Raw genomic sequence first — 21,195 nt, 5'->3', positions numbered from 1 at the left:
ATATAACTCCCTTTACTGCGTACTGCCAGGCACACATCTACTTTGATTATACAAAACCTCTAGGAAGTAAATCATTTAAAAAATAAGCAAACAGTTTAAGAGGAAATAAAGTAACCTCCCGTGTGAACCTCAATCTGTTCATACCACAAGTGATGAAACAAAACATTATTACCATAAAACTCAGGATAACGATTACCTAAAAGAAGAAAGGAGGGAACTGGGATATAGGAGGAGTACAATGGGCTTCAAAAATATTGGCAACTGATTTCTCAGGTGAGAGGTGGCCAGTTTATTTTACCGAAACAGTAGCTCCCTTTTATCCACAGGTTCATGTTCTGCAGCTTGTAAGTATCCATGGTCAGTCACGATCCCAAAATATTAAATGGAAATTTTCAAAGACTGTTGTTTTAAACTGCACAGTTCTGAGCTGTCCCATTCCCTCCAGCTCCATCCCAACGTGAATCACCCCTTTCAGTGTATCCACTCTACATTCACCACCCACTAGACACTTATCTGGGTTACCGCAGGTATCACAGTGTTTGTGTCCAAGTCACCCTTATTTTACTTAATAATGACCCCACAGTCCAAGACAATTCTGACAATTTGGATATGCCAAAAAGAAGCCATAAAGTGCTTCCTTTAAGTAAAAAGGTATTTGTGTATAGGAAAAAAACAAAGTACATATAGGGTTTGGTGCCATGCATGGTTTCAGGTATCCACTGGGGGTCTTGGAATGTATCTCCTGTGGATAAGTGGGGGACTACTGTATTCTTTCAAACTGAACTGTACTTTTTCATAAAATTATTTCCTAATAATGTTTAAAACAGTAGGTGCTTTAAAAAAGAGGTAAGGAAGAGGATTAGAAATGGTGAAGCAGAGTTACCCCATGGCATCCTAACTTCAGGAGCCATATAGTGTGTGGTCTGTGGGGTTGTTGGTGGCCAACCTGGTGCAGGTACAAACACGGTGCAGGACATGACTGGAAGGCGGTTCAAGATGATTAACAGAATTACCAGTTGGCTAAGCTATGGCTTAGTATAGCGCAGTCTAGCTGTACTAAGAAATCATAAGATTTTGATAAAGCCGCCCTGGCTAGTGTAGCTCAGTGGAATTAGCACAGGCCTGTGAACCAAAGGGTCGCCGGTTCGATTCCCAGTCAGGGCACATGCCTGGGTTGCAGGCCAGGTCCCCATTAGGGGACACATGAGAGGCAACCACACACTGATGTTTCTCTCCTACTCTTTCTCCTTCTCTTCCCCTCTCTCTCTAAATAAATAAATAAATAAAATATTTTTTAAAAAGATTTTGATAAAGCCATTCAACACAGGTATTTGAATTTCTACAGCAGAATCCTTCATCCTTGGAGCTAGAATACAGAAAAACACCTGTCAGGTTAAGCTGATTCAGGGATGGGAACTGACAAAAATACAGAAATTGGGGAAAGAAAGAAAACTAGCGTTAAATAATGATTAATGATAGGATCAAAGCTAAACAAGAGACACACAAAGGCTCCAGGAAAGGGACGTGCCACACTGAGACAAGAAAGGGATTACAGAATGAGAGGACTATAGACTGGGAAACTGAAACAATAGGACTGAACTTGGGAAAGACAGAGGCAGGAAGCTGTGGAAGCTATGGCCAGGGAAATTTTAGACTTTAAGATCAAAGGCAAAATAGTTTAAATAAAGACCAGATCTAGACCAGCAGTCTTCAACAAAAACATAGGTCAGATAATTAATTTCTGGTAGCCACGTTAGAAAACATAAACAGGTAAGATTAATTTTAGTAATATGTTATTTAACTTATATACCCCAAATTCAACTTGTAGTCAATATAAAAACATGTCTGCTGTATTTGACACTTTATAACATCTCAATTTGCACTAGCTGAGCTCAAAACCCACAGGTGGTTCTAGTAACTATTTTATTGGACAGTGCAGGTCTAGACTATGTCCTTCTGGGTGGCTGGCTATGTGTTTGCCCAGTAAGAGTTGCCCTGGGGAATTAAAAAAGGGGAAGGAAGGGAATCCAGAATGGACCTTTCTAGAAGGTCCAGTAACAGGACATCAGCAAAGATTCTACCAGTACTCTATTATGTAATAAAAATATAAGAAAATAAGCAAATAAATATAGCAGGAGACAAATTTCCTAATTCTAGGACTAAGCTTCTTCTGGAAGTTAGAATACATAGTCATATAAACTTAGAAATAATGTCTCAAAGAAAATACATGGTTTAAATACAGGGTTGGCAATTTATAAGAAACTAAATATCTTGCTTACACTTTATGGGGTGGCCTTTTCCAAATAAACCCATTTGTACCTAGCACACAGTGCACACTGTGCAAATATCTGGCACCCAAATATTTGGGGGAAGAACGGCCTTCTAAGAAAATCTTGCTACTTATTCAAACAGATCACCTTAACAGTAAAATCTGATGAGCAGAAAGCATATTCAATAAAACATCTTTAAAAACTAGGTTTGAAGAAAAATCAAACCACATAAACCCTATTTACCACAACAAATCTATATGGACTCCTATATACTAAGTCATCTCTAACTTTTTCCGTCAGCTATAACACTCTGGAATATAGCACAGGGCATTTTCCTGCAGAACATTCAATTTCTTATAACTGTTCTCAGAAAAATACAGCAAAATGGTCAACTTCAAAGATGAAAAACAATAATGTCTCTCCAGATAGATTCTCATTAGGTTTACCTTATTACTAGTTAATCTTCAGCAGAACTGTTCATTCCTGATAACACTGCTCATCTAATAAATTTAAAATATGTACATTATAAATCAAAAGTCTGTCTAATCCAAAGCATGGTTCTAATAGATAACGTGGCATAAATATGAATCAAGCTTTAGCTGAAACAAAATACAACTAATCTACCTAAATAGAGCGCACTGTTTGTCCTCCACCCCACTTCTCCCATTAGTATCTTAAAGCAGAACAATTCTTATTTTATTTGATTTTGTTTGGAAAAAATACTTCTGCTGTTAAAATAAATGCTTTATAATACTGATTTACATAAGGCAGGGCAAAAATAAATAAACTCTGCAGAACCAGAAAGTCATCCTTTCAGGTATGGTTTTCCATATTTTTTCATCTTAATTTCTGTGAAAAGGGTTACTAACAAGATGTAATACCAATGGATCAGATGTCACCTTTAATTTCTTTTTCCCTGGATTCTACAAAGCAACGAACAAACGGCAAAAAGAGAAGTAAGAATATGGTAGAGAAGAACCAGAGAGAAACCATAATGCATCTCACAAAATAAAAGACCACATACACAAACTGGAAACTAATCACCTGTTTTAACATTTGGAATTTTTTCCAAATACATCCTAACACAATGAGGACTCGTTTCTAAAAGAAGCAAATAACAGTCGTTCCTACCACACAGAATTTTGCCTTTTTGTGTACTATAAAAAAAAAAGTGGACACTGCAGAGTAATTTTTGGAAAAGTTCAAGATGAACCTCATTGTGTCTCTAGATAACAGCAAAGTCATTACCCTGGGTTTGCCTGAGGTATGAGTTTTAAAACAGAAATTGCAGGGGAAATAAATCAGACATAATAATTACAGTGACAGTCAAGCTAATGAATCTTTTAACAATGTTAGGCAATAATATTTAATAATATAAATGCCTATGTGGCAAGGTCTGGTTTTCTGTAATGATAAATACAGTTATAAATTGATATTAAAGAGTTTAGCCCTGGCTGGTGTAGCTCAGTAGATTGAGTGCGGGCCTGCAAACCACACAATCGTGGTTCAATTCCCAGTCAGGGCACATTCCTGGGTTGCAGGCCAGTTCCCAGAGGGGACTCACGAGAGGCAACCATACATTGATATTTCTCTCCTTCTTTCCTTCCCTTCCCCTCTAAAGATAAATAAATAAAAAAATTTTAAAAAGAGTTTAGAAAACTTCTCAAAAATGTAATCCAGCCCTAACTTGTGTAGCTCAGTGGATTGAGCACGGGCCTGCGAACCAAAACATTGCGGTTCAATTCCCAGTCAGGGCACATGCTTGGGTTGCAGGCCTGTTCCTAGCAGGGGCCAGTTCCCAGCAGAGGCCAAACGAGAAGCAACCATACATTGATATTTCACTCCCTTTCTCCTTCCCTTCCCTTCTAAAGATAAATAAATAAAAAAATTTTAAAGTCTGTTAAATTTTTTTAAAAAACGTAATCCAGACTAGACAAAGAATTCATTTCCTAAAATTAATTTCCAGCTTAAAAAATGTTAAATATTCCAAGTTATCATAACATAGAAAGTGCACCATTTACTGAGCATTCAAGCATTTGCCCGGGCCTTTTTTTTTTTTAAGATTTTATTTATTTATCTTTAGAGGGGAAGGGAAGGAGAGAGGGAGAGAAACATCAATGTATGGTTGCCTCTCGTGCATCCCCTGCTGGGAACGGGCCTGCAACCCAGGCATGTGCCCTGACCGGGAATCAAACCTGGATCCTTTGGTTCGCAGGCCCATGCTCAATCCACTGAGCTACACCAGCCAGGGCTGCCCTGAGCCTTTGTATTTGTTATTTGATTTAATCTTAATGTGACCCTATGATGCAGGTATTTTATTTCCACTTAATAAGCAGCAAAACTTCCACTTGGAAGGAGGGTTACCTTATCCCAAATCTCATAACTAATAAGTGGTAAAACTGAGATTCACAACCAGGTCTCTATTTTTAAAAAGAAACTTGACCTTCTGTAATGCAGTACTGTAGCAAACTGAAAATTTTTTCCATAGTTTATAGTTCGGATGTAGACTCTTTGCCTCAAAAAGTTATGAGATGGTTGTATGATCAATCTCTTGTTTAAGTTAGATCAATAAAGAGAAAATCTTTCTGGAACTTTATCACAGTTCATTGTTGGGCTACAGCTGCCTATTTAAGAAACACTCCAGGTTTTCATTTTGAATGGAATCTCTTTTCAACACCAGAGATATGACTGCTTGAAAATTAAAAGGGTTGTATTTTAAACGTTATCTTAACACAACTACTGCTCTTACTTAACTGTGGCTTTGGACATTTTTAAATGAATGTTTTAGGCAATTCAATAATTCATTAAGTCATAATAATGCATTTTATTTTGCATTAGGCCCATCCAATTACTCTTACTTTTCGTTCGTTACCTCAGAAATAGATATCTAATGAGCACCACTCTACAAAAACTGAAGTGCACTTTGGTGCCATTCATCGCCCATCTCAACAGCTGCACTTGTCACACCATCCTCTCTAGCAATCTGGCTCTAGAAATATTCATCACAATAAACAGAATTCTGGAATGAGGCAATTTTGACAAGTAGACTGATTGCACGTCAAACTCTGTTAACTGAAATACTCAGTACAAAAAATGATGAAACCTTCTTCTCTCACATTTCTTCAACTACTTTAACATGTAAAATCACTTACTCAGAGACAGCATTTCTTTTTATTTAACCACCATGACCCTATATAAAAAGCTCATCTAGGGACTGCATTTTGGGATTAATCAGAACAGAAAATGAGATCATCTGCCCAGAAAAGGTGTAAGTTTTACATTCAACATTTTACCAAACTGTTTTCAGAAAACCTAAATCCCTGCCATGGTATCCCGACAAAAGACTTTTCCAGCTTAGGAATCATGACCTAATTGTTTAATTCATGACCACAGAACAGCGTGAATACCGAGAAAAGACTCCCAGGCCCTTCCTCAGAACAAGTTCTCTGCAGATGCAACAACACAGTATTTGGCTCTTTTTTCAGTTGAGCTTGTGCCTATAAAATAAACTTTTACTGAACTGTACAAAAAAGTTAACACTACTCAGAAAACCTTCTCTGTTTTAGCCAAATAAAGCAATGTGCAAACAGTCCCAAAATGACACTTTGGGAAATTTTCATTTACAGCTATTTTCATCCATCAAAGATTTAAGGACTTAACTTATGGCTCAGGCACTGTACTAGTTACATGGGGGACTGAAAGCCATTCTAAAAAATGTGAAAACCACGATACTGCAGCTGTAAAAAACAGGAAAATTTAGCTGTATTAAAGCCTGCAAGGCACCTGCAAGCAACATGCTCTTACTGAACTTGTATTAGAAAGGTTAATTATACAACACCTGTCAGGCCAGAATTTGATCCTATCAGCAAAATAAACTAGTATATGTTATCAATACTATAAAAATTACTTGACTACAGACTGTAATGCAATGCAAAGTATATGTAAAAAGGTAATAGTCTACTATAGACACTAGATAAAAAAAGTTTCTCAAAAAAAAAGCCGCTTTCCCTAAATTAAGAAATGGCCCGATTTATTATGTATGTATGTGGCCTAAAAACGGGGCACATTCTGCTCCTTTCACAGAAAACTGCCCCCAGTAAAGTAGGCCTCAGAAGTCTCATTTAGGTGGTGGGTAGTCCCTGTTCCACAGCTTTGTTCTTGACATGAGAATTACCTGGGCCCCATTCCAAGCAATTTAGTGACAGTCTCTGGAAAATGAGAACCAGGCATCAGAAGCTTCTGCCGAGAACTGAGAACTACTGATCTCTTTCTCATTGCTGAGCGGTGATACTACATGGATCAGGGAAACACTGTACTGAACTTACCATCACTTCTGTGTATTTTACAATCAGTCCAACATTTAAATGCTTTTTTTTTTTTGCCTTTCATTAGACAATGATGGGCTCACATAATAGGATGGCTTTCGCTATATACCTAGATCTAACAGGCTACGTGCATTACAGTAGTAATTACAATATTCAAAGCTTAGCTCTTCCCTATACAGCACAGTATCCCAGTTCCCTCCCCAAACCCAGTACCAGTTCCCACAAGGTTACTGGTCAAAAAGCACTGGCCTGCTTTCTATAAGGAGAATTCAGTGCCCGGTCCAGTGAATTCTCAGGCCGCCGAAGCATTCTACCACCCGTGCACTGCTGGCTCTCGGCTCTACCACCACTATCTGCTATTCATCGCACCTCCTGCACCTTCTACTGAGAGCTACCACTGTCATCTCCACCACATTCCTCCCTCCCCTTCCCCACTTCTATTGAGTCTTCAGTTTCTTCCCAGTTCCTTCTACTTCCCATCTAAAAACACCCCTAGCCAGAGTTCCCATTCAGTTCATTTGTCACCCTAGACATAATCTTCACTCTAGGTCCTGGTTCTGCCTTGTCAAAACTGCCTCCTCATCCACTAATTTTTGAATTCCAGATTTAGACATGCGGCTCTACAAAGAACCAGAACTTTAAATACTGTGTAGCTGAATTTTTAAAAAGCTCCAATTTTGCAAATTTATGTTCTCCAAAGTTGTTGCAGGTTGCTGAAAAATCAAAGCATGATGTCTCATAAACACAGAATTGTTAGTGGTGGTTGTAACTCCAAACGTTTTTATGAAAACCGAGTTTGTCAAAAATGAACCTGAAATAAAGTACTGTGGTGAGTTAGCAAGGAAAAAGCATCAAAAAATGGGACCTGGGGATCTGGATTCAGTCCCTTAGCAACAGGGTGACCAAAACTACCCGAAACACAGCATTTCACTTTTCACACTAGGGCTTCCCAACCTACAAAAAGGGAACAGTCATACATATCGTCTAGCGTTACTGTTATGATAAAATACAGTGACGTAACTGAAATATGCTTTAAAAACTCATCCAAAACCAAGATACTATCCCCAAATATAGTCATTGAATAATAGGAGTACACAATAAACATTATTTCAGACTCTGTTATAATTTAAGTTTTATTAGAAAGGGCAGCTATTAATTAAAAATATTTCTAAATGTTTCCACAGTCAAATCCTTGCACCACTGTCCTTCATCTGCTCAAGACTTGATATTTTTGAGGAAAATATGTCATTCTGATTCTTACAGCATTAGATCTACTTTAAGAGCATGTTATAGCAATAGCTTCTAGCGTGAGATTGTCTTTTGCAAAGACCTTCCAGAAATGGCCAGTCTTTAAGAAATATGGATTCTTTAAAACTTCTGGAGTAAGTAAAACTAAACAGAACACAAAGACTTGGTAAAGGATGCCTTTTAGGTGCATCCAGCTTTTTGACAGCTTTCATCTTTTCTGTAAATTGCACAAAGTAGTATAATCTCATTTTAAATACATACTTCAACAGTGTTTTCCCCTCTTTTGGTTTTATACTTCCTAATTTCACTGCTACTCAAGTTAAAAGACAAAACCCCAAAAAACCTAAAAACCAAAGAGTAATGCCTTCTAGGTCCTTGATATTTATTTTTTTTAGGTCGCTCTAAAAACCAAAGAGTAATGCCTTCTAGGTCCTTGATATTTATTTTCTTTTGAGTGCTAGCCAGCCTCCATTCCTTTTGCAACATCCTTCCCTTCTTAAATGTTGTCAATGATTACGTAAGTAAGTCCAGCTGCTTCTGAGTCATCATGTCTGTATCCAACTTCTCTAATTCCCAATGTGAACCTTGACACACTCTATGAACCCTTCACAGTCAGGAATTTTTCAGTGTGTTTTTTAACCTGGCAGGTGGACTTTCAGTGATCTCTCTCACTCCACTGGGGCTTCTATTGGCAGATGTTGCTCACATAATACTATTTCTTTTTTAAAGATTTTATTTATTTGGTTTTAGAGAGGGGAAGGAAGGAGAAAGAAAGAAAGGGAGAGAAACATCAATGTGAGGCTGCCTCTTACACGCCCTCTGCTGGGGACCTGGTCACAGCCCAGGCATGTGCCTTGACTGGGAATCAAACCAGTGATCCTCTCTCTGGTTTGCAGGCCAGCTCTCAACCCACTGAGCCACACGAGCCAGGGCCTATTTCTATTGCTCCAGATCAACATGACCATCTTCTTGGTAACACAAAACTTTCTCCTCTAAAGCTGCTATCGTTTTCTAAAAGGGTAAAATTTCCATGTGTGTAAAATTTGAAAAGCTGAGAAAAAAAAATAATTTATACTACATTTGGTGTAAAGAAATAACTGCTGAGTTGGCAATGGTTTCTTGAATATGACACCAAAGACATAGGCAATAAGAGAAAGAGAGAACAGTAAGACTTCATCAAAATTTTAAATTTTTGTGCTAATGACACTATCAACAGAGTGGAAATGCAACTGACTAGATATTTGGAAATCATATATCTGATAAAGGACTGAGATGCAGAATATATAAAGAACTCCTAGAACTCAACAAAAAGAATCCAATTAAAAAGTGGACAAAGAGCCCTGGCTGGTGTAGCTCAGTGGATTGAGCACGGCCTGCAAACCAAAGGATCGCGGTTTGATTCCCAGTCAGGGCACGTGCCTGGGTTGCAGGCCAGTTCCCAGCAGGGGACGCACAAGAGGCAACCATACATCTCCCTCTCTCTTTCCCTTCCCCTCTAAATTTAAATAAATAAAATCTTTTTTAAAAAAAGTGGACAAAGAAACTGAACAAATGGCCAATAGGCACAAGAAGAGATGCTCAATATCACTAACCATTAGTGACATGCAAATGTTTTACACATACATGCATGCATGTAAATTTTGAGACCATCAAATTTGCTAATATCAAATGGGAGTATATTCTGTTGAAGACATAAACTGGCCAATTCTGATACAAATGCTATTTGCAACGCATTTCTAAAGATAACATTTTCTGCTTTGATTTTTACCTTTAGGTCAATAATGTTTTTAAGTTTCTGAATAGATTGTTATTTTTATTCCTACATCATGTTTAAGATTATGAAAAATAGCCCTGGCTGGCGTAGCTCAGTGGATTGAGCGCGGGCCTGCAAACCAGACGATCGGGGTTTGATTCCCAGTCAGGGCACATGCCTGGGTTGCAGGCCAGTTCCTTGCAGGCTACCAGCAGGGGATGCACAAAAGGCAACCATACATTGATGTCTCTCTCCCTCTCTCCTTCCCCTCTAAAGATAAATAAACAAATAAAATCTTTAAAAAAAAAGAACAGAAGTTTAAAAAAAAAAAAGATTATGAAAAATATAAAATTATGTTCAACTAAAATTATAATTCTGATTAGCTTTTTTAAAGAAAAAGGTAATGGCAGTCTATAGAGTTTCATCTTAAACATAATTTAGATTTTATTTTGTCAAGTTCTAATTCTGTAGAAGTATGTTTCAAAAATATAAATATTATTAGAATTTAATATTTTTCTCTGTAGCCTAACATATGACCAAGTTTTATAAATGTTCCTTGTGTAGTAAAAAAAAAAGAGCTCACTTAAATGAGAAAATTATTAAAGCGAATTTATTAGTTATTATTTCATTTAAATTACCCAGTCTTTTTCATCTTTTATCTTAGCTGAATTAGTAAAAAGTTCTCTCTACATACTTTAAGTATGATAATTATGATTTTCAAATCTTAAACCTCAATTATCTTTCTCTTAGTTGAATATGTACAAAATTCCTTTTTCATATACATATTCTTGTGACAATTTATATAAAAACAAGTTTACTATTATTGTCATTTATATATGTGGCCATTGACGTATTCTTATAAGGCCAGCTAAGAAAAGTTTTTATATATTGTAAGAGTTAGCCCTGGCTGGCGTAGCTCAGTGGATTGAGCGCGGGCCTGCAAACCAAAGGATTGCGGTTTGATTCCCAGTTAGGGCACATGCCTGGGTTGCAGGCCAATTCCCAGCAGGGGATTCACGAGAGGCAACCATACATTGATATTTCTCTCCTTCTCTCCTTCCCTTCCCCGCTAAAGGTAAATAAATAAAATTTTTAATAAAAAAAAGAACTGATGTCTTTTAGAAAAAGAGAGAGTTAAAAGAATAATAATATGCAAAAGACCTTCTGGCCCACAAAACTTGATATATCTACTACCACCGGGTCTTTACAGCTTGCTGATCCATGTCAGTGGTCCAGGAACACTTAATTTACCAAAAACAGGAGAGGGGTCAGATTGGGCCCTTGGGTCACAGTTTGCCAACAATGATCTATATTATTATTTATTGATCTGTCCATTTCGATGAGCTGTTTCTCTCCCACACTAATGATCAATTTGTCAATTTCAATTTATATATATATCCAATTATTAAGTAAATAAGAGTTTATAATGTTACATTTTCCAGAAATTACGATAAATCTTTATATTTTAAAAATGACCACAATCCCATGTACATTTTTGCCTGAAATTCTATGTTGACTTCTAAAGGTTGCTTATACCTTTTCCTTTTATTAGTATTTTCCCGTTAATATTTTCATGCTCTTATTTTCAGTCTTCAATGTCATGTCTAAATGTATATGCCTAGATTTAGTTTTTGACAAATCTGAGTCATATTTAATAAGGGAATTTAAGTTCATTATTATTACACGTATCAACACATTCCACAGCCCTACTATGTCATCAGCTTTAATACTTTTATTAAAGTATTAAAAGTATTAAAAGTATTTAATACTTTTATCCCCTTTTCTGGCTATTGTTAAATTCATTGTGGTGTGAGGGGAGAGGGGCATAAGGGGGATAAATGGTAATGCAAAAATGGTAATAAAAAATCTCACTGGGGTCTGCTTGTCCCATCTTTTTTGTAAGGAAATTATATACCCTTTTTACCATTTCTTGTCTTCCAGCTCTAACCCACCCTGAAAGCAGGAGGGTGCTTTCACCTTCTGTCAGGGCGGCTTCAGACTCCCCAGCCTCTCAAAGCCATTTGGCGCCGCCAGCAGCAGAAAGGCACGCACGCCTGGTATGCAAAGTACCAGCCACACTGCTCACTTTGTTCTCTTACCTAATGAGTTCCTGACATTCAGTGACCAACTTGCAGTAACTTCCTTCTGAGAAATCTGAGTGACAGCTCTAAAGGACCCTTCCTCCAAGCTCGAGATTCTGGCAATGCCTCCGTTTCTCTTTCATTCCTCTAGCACCTTCTGCAGTTATTAATCTCTGGATTACCTCAGCACCCCCTTGGTAACCAGCCGGCTAATGTAACAAATTCATGTAGTTAATCCCCTCAATTTCAAACACTTAGTATGGTTCCTTTTTCCCTGACAAAGCTTTAACGGCTACAATGCTAAACTAATTAGGTTGCATGTGGTCAACTGTACTAAACAATTTTATAATTAAATAATAAAAGGTGGGCAATAATTTTGTAATTAAAAAATAAAAGATGGGCAATTGTAATGGGGATCAAGAGCAGTAAGATTTGAAATAATAAATAGTCCTGAATAATACAGTGTAGTACTGAACATGGAGCTAAAAGATTTATTTTGCCTGTGAAATGTAACAAAATATTGTCAATATAATTTCTTTCTTCTACAATACATATCACTTAGTGAGGTAGCTATAGAACAAAATACTAGGCAGACAGAAAAGCCATCAGATGGAAGAGAGAGAATTCAGATAGCTTGAGAATTTACCATTCGTCACAGAGGAAAAAAATAAAGGCCCATCAGTGGGTGATGAGTTTAGAATCAGATTTAGCTCTTCTTGTAACCTATCAGTGCGACTGAACATTTGAGAAAAAAGAACAGTAAATAAATGTACGTACTGAAAAAATATATATATTGCTTATTTGGTAAGTATAACATTTTATTTTCATTATCAGTAATTCAATATATCAATCTATAACATCCATTGTTTACACTTAATCGATTCTTTTTCCTTTAAATGCTTTTACTTGCTTTAAATCTAACTTAGCCTCTCTTTCACTATTTATTTACAGAATTTATAATCATGACAAAGTTTCATGATGTCTGATGATCTGCTTTTCATTAAGGGTTGAGTCACTGAAATTCACAATTCTTAGCTCTATAAAGATGCTAGTTTTTGTATATTACACTTTGTAGTTAGCAAAACACTTCAACTAAACTTTCTCATCTGATCCCCAATACAATAAACAGTCCTGTATTACACCTGTCCTCTCCCTTCTCCCGCACCCCTGCGCATTAAACACCATCACCACCAACCAAAATAAGCACATATGACAAGCACATATACCCACCCAATTAACACAAAACAATATTTTACATATTGGTACTTATGCCCTCTACTAACCTTTCTTCCATAGTCCTCCCTACCTGCCCATTTTCCTCAGAACTGTTTGAATCATGTGGAATGAGGTGTGCCCCCCACCCCCAAAATCCACATGTTGAAGCCCTAATTCCCAACGTGATAGTATTTGGACACAGGGCCTTTGGCAGACAATTAGAACTAGATGAGGCCATGGGGGTATGGCTCTCATGGTGGGATTAGTGCCTTTATTTTTATTTTTTTATTTTTTGTGACGAGATTAGTGCCTTTATAAAAAAACATCAGAGAGCTTGCTTATCTAATCTAACTCTGTTGTGCAAGGATGTATCAGGAAAGCAAACTTCTACAACCAAGAAGGCCCGCTCCAGAAACCAAATCAGCTGGCACCTTGATCTTGGACTTCCCAGCACCCAGAAAAAGGGAAAAAAATCTCTTGTTTAAGCCACCCAGTCAATGGTATTTTGTTACAGCAGCCCAACCAAATAAGACAGATGGAATCTAAGTCTCTGCAGGAAATACCACAAGCACTTTAGATTGAAGTCAAACTGCTCCATTTCCCCGATTCTCCTTAAAACTTACATGTTCTGTTTCCCATCCCAAAATTTAATGGCACAAGCTAATTTCTATAGTTATATTGAAGTTGAAATTTTCGGAACCACAAAAATCTAAACTACTTTAATGTTACAGCTAGATAAAAAATAGACTGGTGGTATCAAAGTGAGTTTCTCTTCAAGAATTAGAGATCAGTGAAATGCCATGGAGGTACAAACTCGCAATGGAAACTATGGGAGAGGTTTGCACTATCAATTAAAACAGGTGAGTAATAGCCACTGAAATCAAGAAGAGCCTCCCAGGATACATTCAGAGGAAACAACTCCTTAAATATAAAAAATCCTAAACCTTCCCCCCACCACACACACAAAATTTAAATGAAAATGGACAATATCATCAACAAAAAACTGAGCGTACATCAAAGACAACAAAAGAAACAGCTGTGAAATCTCAATCAGTCCTTACAAAACTCTTTCGCTCTTTGAAACAGTGTTGAATTGATACAGAACTGATTTTAGAACTTCCGCTTTTTACACTGAAATATTCCAAAATACGGGTTCCAGTTTTGTAGATTTGCCAAATGGAATCTAAAATCTGGGGTATACAGTGAGGCAAGTTTGAATAATAATTGCATTTAATTATCATTCTTGCAGCAACATGTAAAATCTAACCACAGAAATTCTGAAAGTTACTGAGATTTTTTCTCAGCTACAGACAATGCAAATAAAAGTACAGTCGAACAAGCATATAAAAATTACTTTAGGCATATTTCATGGTAAGTTATAAGACTACATAAAACATAAAATTCACCTAATAGAAAAACATTTGGGGAAGTCCTTACTTTACAATCGTGGTTGCATTTTTTTTTGGTTCATAAGAACAAAAAAATGACAAAAGAGCTCAAATTTCCTAATCAAATTATGACCACATTAAAATAAATCTCAACAATTTAGAGGAAAAGACCTTACCACAATTGTTTAGCATATATAAGATGAAATCACAGACATAATGATCTGAATATTTTTAGGCCTTATAACTTACTTTTAAACTAATGACATTTGTAAAGGCACGTTAATTTATAAAACATTTAATATCAATATTTTTTGTCCCTGGCTGGTGTGGCTCAGTGGATTGAGCGCCAGCCTGTGTCCCAGTCAGGGCACATGCCTGGGTTGCAGACCAGGTCCCCAGTAGGGGGAGTGTGAGAGACAATGATGTCTTGCTCCCTCTCTTTCTCCCACCATCCCCTCTGTCTAAAAATAAATAAATGTTTTTAAATGTATTTGTTGGAAAAACTTCCAACAAGGCGTACAATTTTAAGTAAACAGGAATATTATCAAACAAAAACTAAAACTAAACAGAGGATGTGGTACTAACAGGGCCAACTCGATGCAGCCAGTACCAGAGGCTTCCAAGCCTTCACCGAATCTTCATGTGCCATAAATACAGCTTCCAAACACCACTCACCTCAAAAACTACCTTACATGCCCTGGCTAGTGTAGCTCAGTGGATTGAGCGTGGGCCTGCAAACCACACGATCTCGGTTCGATTCCCAGTCAGGGCACATGCCTGGGTTGCAGGCTGGTTCCCAGCAAGGGACTCACCAGAAGCAACCATACGTTGATGTTTCTCTCCTTCTCTCCTTCCCTTCCTCTCTAAAGATAAGTAAATAAAATCTTTAAAAAAAAAAACAAAAAAACCACTACCTTACGTGACCACATGTGTTCCATGGGGGAGCAAAGGAGTATAAAAATTATAAACTGTGCTTTGCTTTCTGTTTTTTGTAAAGATTTTATTTATTTATTTTTAGAAAGGGGAAGGGAGGGAGAAAGAGAAAGAAACATCAATATGTGGTTGCATCTCACATGGCCCCCACTGGGGACCTTGCCCGCAACCCAGGCATGTGCCCTGACTGGGAATCAAACCTCCAACCCCTTGGTTCACATCCCGAGCTCAATCCACTGAGCTACATCAGCCAGGGCTGCTTTCTTTTTTTTGAAGGAAAGTAAATACTCATCAATTCAAACAATGAAAAGGAAAAAAAACATTTGAAATTTCCTCTACTTTATCCTGGTTAGCACAGATGACTGTCAAGAGTTATCAAACTCAGATTTTCTTCATGAAAGACGAAAAAAATTCAAATCATAAGTATAAAAACTTGTATGTCATAAAATCACAATCTTAATAATAAAGATAAATAAGTTTGCAAAGCCTGAAAGAGTCAATCAACAACAGTGAGGCAACACTGAGAAATTTTTCCATAGTAAAACAGTATCATTAAAAGGAACATGAAGCCTGGAAGCTGGACAAAGCGCAAAGAGAATAGGAACCAGGAACCATGGGTCCCTTGAAACTCACTCTTTACTAATAATGAAAATTGCAGTGTAAAAAGAAATATCACAATCAATCACTATTCCTCAGTGAAGAAGCCTCTGGCTTTGCATTTCCACTGACAATAAAGAATCTAACCCATGGGCCATAGCCATCTCAGCCCACTGCGTAACATGACTGAGCTGCTCTCTCAGAAAAAAGAACCGAATGAAATTTCTAGGGAGAGTAGGCAGAAAAGGTGTATCACTCCACCTGGCACTGTTCTGAGCATGTCTTCTCCCTGGCGACCTGAGCACAGCTTAGAGGTCTGACAGTGACGCCCAGAGAAAAAAGAAAAGTGCCAATGGCTGAGCAATAAGTAGGAAATACTTTTGTCTTGCTTAATTTAAGTAATTCATGATAATTCAAAAAACAAATTTCTGATATTTTTTAAAGATGCAAAATGAAAGAGAAGGCAAAGTTCACCTGATTTTAAATCTAAAATGCAGAATTCCAAAAATTTTCATAGTAGTAACTGAACTAGTTTCTAAAACTCATTGAGGTCTTGAAGGGGATTCAGATCTCATCTCATACAAGCTTGTTATTTACAAAGAGGAAACTGATCTTCAACAGGAACTCCCACTAGGTCCAACCTTGAAGTAGTATTAGCAGGGGTGGAACGCTAACCCAGGTCTCCTGGTTCCTGGGAGAGTGCATTTCTCTACTTAGTTTTGAAATCTGCCCCACAAGATACTTTTAAATTCCAAATGTTTTACCACTCCCAGAGTAAGGGCATTTCCGGGTTTAGAGACAGTTCAAAGTGTTTCCATTTCAGAGCAATTAAAAAGAATCCACAGCTAAAAAGCCTTTGTGTCTCACAGATTTCCCAGTGTGAAAATGTCATTTTAACTGTCAATTTATAACATTTTATAGCCAGTTTTTTATAAAAGATTTTTCTAAATTTATTTTTTAGAAGAGATGGGAAAGGAGTGAGAAAGAGAGAAATAGAAACATCAATCAGCTGCAGTAAGCACACTCCTAAACAGGGAATCTGGTCCACAACCCAGGCACGTGCTCTGACCAGGAATCAAACCAGCAACCTCGTGGTTTGCAAGTCCATGCCCAACCCACTGAGTCACAGCAGTCAGGGAAAACAGTCAAAGTTTTTGACTTTCATTAAACAAAACCTTCAGAGGGAAGAGGGCTACAAAGATTTAGAAATCATGTAACAAAGGAAAATGCACACAAAGCCTTAAACCTGGTGTGCACACACATGCGTGCACAGTATGTGTGTGCACATATAAATCCTATCTTCAAGGGAAACCAGCAGGTGAAGAGACTGCCACTGTTGATATAAGGAAGCAATTGGGAGCACTTTTCCACATTTTCCCTCTTTCATGTTTTAAAGCTATGAAATTTATTTTTCTTCAGCTGAGCTGCCTTCACTTAGACCCTCACAGATTCATGTAGTGTCAAACATTAAGTCATAGATACAGGTAGCGACTTGGGACAGAAAGATCTATCTAATTCACAAAGGGGATACTGTTACATCAAAAAGGGTATGTGGCTAAAGAAGTTTCTTTAACCTTACCTTCAAGTTGCTTTGAAGCTAACAGCTCTATGCACATGAACTAGTAGTAACTGTTCACAGTTAAACCATATCACAGCCAATAGAAAATGACCATGACCGGGCCTCTACTTTTAAATCTTGTACCAGGGATAAGCAAACACTTGGAAGATATCTCAAACCCATGGGTAGAACTGAGTTTCACACCAATCTGGAGCCAAATTAGATAAGTCAGACACACACAGAAACACTAAGGAGAACCAAATCTGACAAACGTGAAAATGAACGCCACCTACTGAAAGCATTTATCTTGTTCTGCTGAGGCAGGACTTCACATAACGTTCATGGCAACCCCTTAAAGGGTGACAGAATTCTAATTCTCCCCACAGAGCCAATGAAGAAACCAGGTTCTAGAGATATTAAATACTTTAGCCAACATCAATAAGCAGAAAATAACACACTACACCCCTGAAGCTGCATCTATTGATTCCAAGCCTGCAGCCCTTTTTCCTCCACTGCTTTCTATTATGGTCCATCGACACGTCAACCGTTAACCCCAAGGAGACTGAGTGTCTAACGAAACTCCCTCTTTTTCCAATTTAAAAAAAAATCCTCATTCTATCAGTAGATGTTAAAACATTGTTAAGAGACAAATTAATGGATATAAGCCTGCCTCTGTCTGAAAGAAAAGAGGGTAGTGAACCAGGTGTGATTTACTGGGCTCATTCACCAGATAAGGCAAAAATGATAGGAAAACAGACCATAAAGGAAAGTCAAATAGTACTTGATGGCCCTCCCCCTAATATTCATGTACTCTGACTTCTCAAGGCAAATAACAGAATGGCATACAGAAAGGCATTCGTGGGTTCAACAGCTGAGAGCACTGCGAGATCACCCTTTCTTAAATGCAAACTGCATTTGCAAGATGCACTTTCAGAAAACTTTAGTGCTTTGGGTCAAATAACAATTAGAAACAATAAAAATTTGAAATGAAAAACTAAGCTCTTTCATTTGTGTGCCAGTTATCAATGCCTTGCCTTTCAGTTCAAAACACACCTTGTTTGCCTGTACAGTAAAAATTAATCTGGGCTCTTTAAATATTTTCCCATTTCAGCGGGCACAATGTTAAGCTTTGCCACTAGAGGGCACTGTAGAGATACAGCAGGAGGAAAAGATTTTGTTTCCAGGCTTCTATGAGCTTGCACAGCAGGGCTCCTCCTGCAGTCCCAGTAGCTTCTACAGATTTTGGCTTTTCCAGTGTCCAGCTGCCCTACTGCAAAGCTTCTTCAGTGCCAGGCTTCAGTTGTAATGTACTGCAACCACCCGTGTACCCAGTGGCCAATAGCTTCTCCTGGTGCCCTCTGTCAGGCAGTTTTGCAGCAGAGTGCCTTCTCTGAGAAACCTCCAGCATCCTAGAGGGCAAAATCATGGTAACTTCCAGGGGGTAGATTTCTAGTAAGTTCCACTGACATGGCACCACACCAGTGCCCATACCTGTGGCCTCCTGAATCATCTGAATAGTCTCTGTGGAGGAATGTTCAAGCTTAACCAAAAAATCGATGCAGATTTGTTGCTCTACTTGCTCAGTCATATTGAAGGTGATGGCCACACAGCACACATGCTCACTCAATTGCGTCTACCACCCCCATTGACTAATGCAGTGAAGTCATCACTGTTCACGCATGCGCATTCCAGTCCACTTGCCTTGGCTGCCAGGTTACACTTGACAGCATGCAAACTGTTCTTATTATATTAACAACAGTTGCACTCTTTCTAGACAGATGTCATATGCTACATTTAAGTGTACTACACCTCAGCCTGCCCACAGAGTCACCTGGGGTATTTCCAACTTTGAGTGAGGAACTGAACAAAAGAATGCTATGAAGTAAGTTTGGTGCAATGCAAGATTCTCTATCACATGGGGCCCATGATTTAGCAAATCCAAGGTTATCTGAAGCCTATGCCAAACAGATGCTGTATGGAGCCTCTAGTTACTGTGCACTACAGCAGCTCTTCACTAAAAGGACACTCACTGGTGCTGCTCTGGCCAGGTGGCCCAGCTGGTTGGAACATTGTCCCAAACACCAAAAGGATGTAGGTTCGATCCTCAGTTAGGGCATGTATGGGATGCAAACAATCAATGTTTCTCTTTCTCTCTCTCTTTCTGTCCTTCTCTCCCCACCCCTTCTTTTCTCTCTTTCTCTCTCTCTAAAAATCTATAAACATATCTTCAGGTGAAGATTTAAAAAAAAAAGACACTATTGCTAAAGAATCCAGCTTTCCCTAACAGTCCCTAACAATCCCTAACAATCCACGGGGTGAATTTCCAGCAAGTCCCACAGGAAGGACTTCTGGCGTGCTTCACTGGCATGGCACTGCAGTGACTTCTCTACCAGCGTCAGGGAGCCACAGCTGCACACTCCCCGGTATGGACCCGCGAGCAGCAGGCTCTTCCACAGGCGCTCCATCTCTGCCCCCAGAGAGGCAGCTGCTCCTTATACTTTACTCATATTCTTTAGAGTTCTCTTCTGTATTAGCCAATCCCTCATTACTCCAATTCCCTGTGATACTTAATAATCCTTTCTAATAAATTTTCCCTATTCAAAATACTACATAGTTTTACTCTCTTGATTAGGAATTACACCAATATACCTTACCTTATTAATACCTTGGGTGGTTCAGTGCTATGAAAACCAACACAAGAACCTCACCTGAAATGATTAAGAGTTCATTTTGACTTGTTTTACTTTTAAAATTCAAAATTAAATAGGAATGATTTACAGTGAGTTTAAGCACAGTACTAAGTCTGAATTAATTATTTCCTTTTTTAAAGATTTTATTTATTTATCTTTAGAGAGGAAGGGAAGGAGAGAAGGAGAGAAATATCAATGTATGGTTGCTTCTCATGAGTCCCCTGCTGGGAACTGGCCTGCAACCCAGGCATGTGCCCTGACTGGGAATCGAACCGTGATTGTGTGGTTGACAGGCCCACACTCAATCCACTGAGCTACACCAGCCAGGGCTAATTAATATATTTCTTAATAGGACTGTTTCAATAATGAATTGGCAACCTGTACATTCCTTCTACAAACATTCTATAGTCTAAACTAGCATTAATCAGTACCTAACTTATAATCACCAGTTTTCAGCATTATTTTTATTAACTCCTTATCTCAAGTTTTAAAAGGTCTAAAATATGGAAGCCAAAATTAAAAATAATGTTATAAAAATAATTTTTGTTACTTTTCAGGAGCAGTTCTTACATATAAATACTGACAAATCTCAAATAACATGGGTCAAGGTTATTGGCTTGATTTTCTACCCATTCCAGTAAGAGACTTTATCACTCTGGCCAGCTCTTAACCACAAGGAACCCAAATAAACATGTGACCGTGTCTTGGTGCAAGCACAGCAATATCTTGGGAAATGACTTAAAAAGCAGAAGACCGGTAGTGCTATCTTCTTAAAGCAGTGTTTTATAATGTCTGCTGTGCCTATTAATTGGAAATACACTAAGGAGTTCATTACTCTTTAACAGTTTAACAAAATTTAAGCCTAACAAATCCCAATAATCTATTTACGAAATCAAAAACAAAAACAAAAAATCCACTGAAACTATTTAAGAGAAAAAGACACCCACACTTCTTAAAAAAGTAAAAATAACTGCCAACACTGCACCGTAAAGGGAGAAGAGGGGAGACTACAGATTACACACTGAAAAGCAAACAAGTGCTTAGTGGTTTTCAATGAACTTTAGAATCACACTCTAACTTCTAAAACAACACAAACAAACAAAACCCCTAGTTATCACTGACAGTTCCCTCTGAATG

General features: G+C 38.0%; 1 protein-coding gene across 1 annotated transcript in view; it reads right to left on the bottom strand.

The window, feature by feature from the left end:
- The window catches only part of EIF4G3 (eukaryotic translation initiation factor 4 gamma 3), a 294,797-nt gene that overhangs the window by 165,653 nt on the left and 107,949 nt on the right, over positions 1-21,195 (bottom strand). The gene's annotated exons all lie outside the window — the stretch shown is intronic.

Source organism: Sturnira hondurensis, unplaced genomic scaffold (genome assembly GCF_014824575.4).
Source record: "Sturnira hondurensis isolate 20B ecotype Veracruz unplaced genomic scaffold, ASM1482457v3 Scaffold0021555, whole genome shotgun sequence".
Classification (NCBI taxonomy): domain Eukaryota; kingdom Metazoa; phylum Chordata; class Mammalia; order Chiroptera; family Phyllostomidae; genus Sturnira; species Sturnira hondurensis.
The sequence above is the reverse complement of the archived record's forward strand: the minus strand, read 5'-3'. Positions and strand labels throughout refer to the sequence as shown.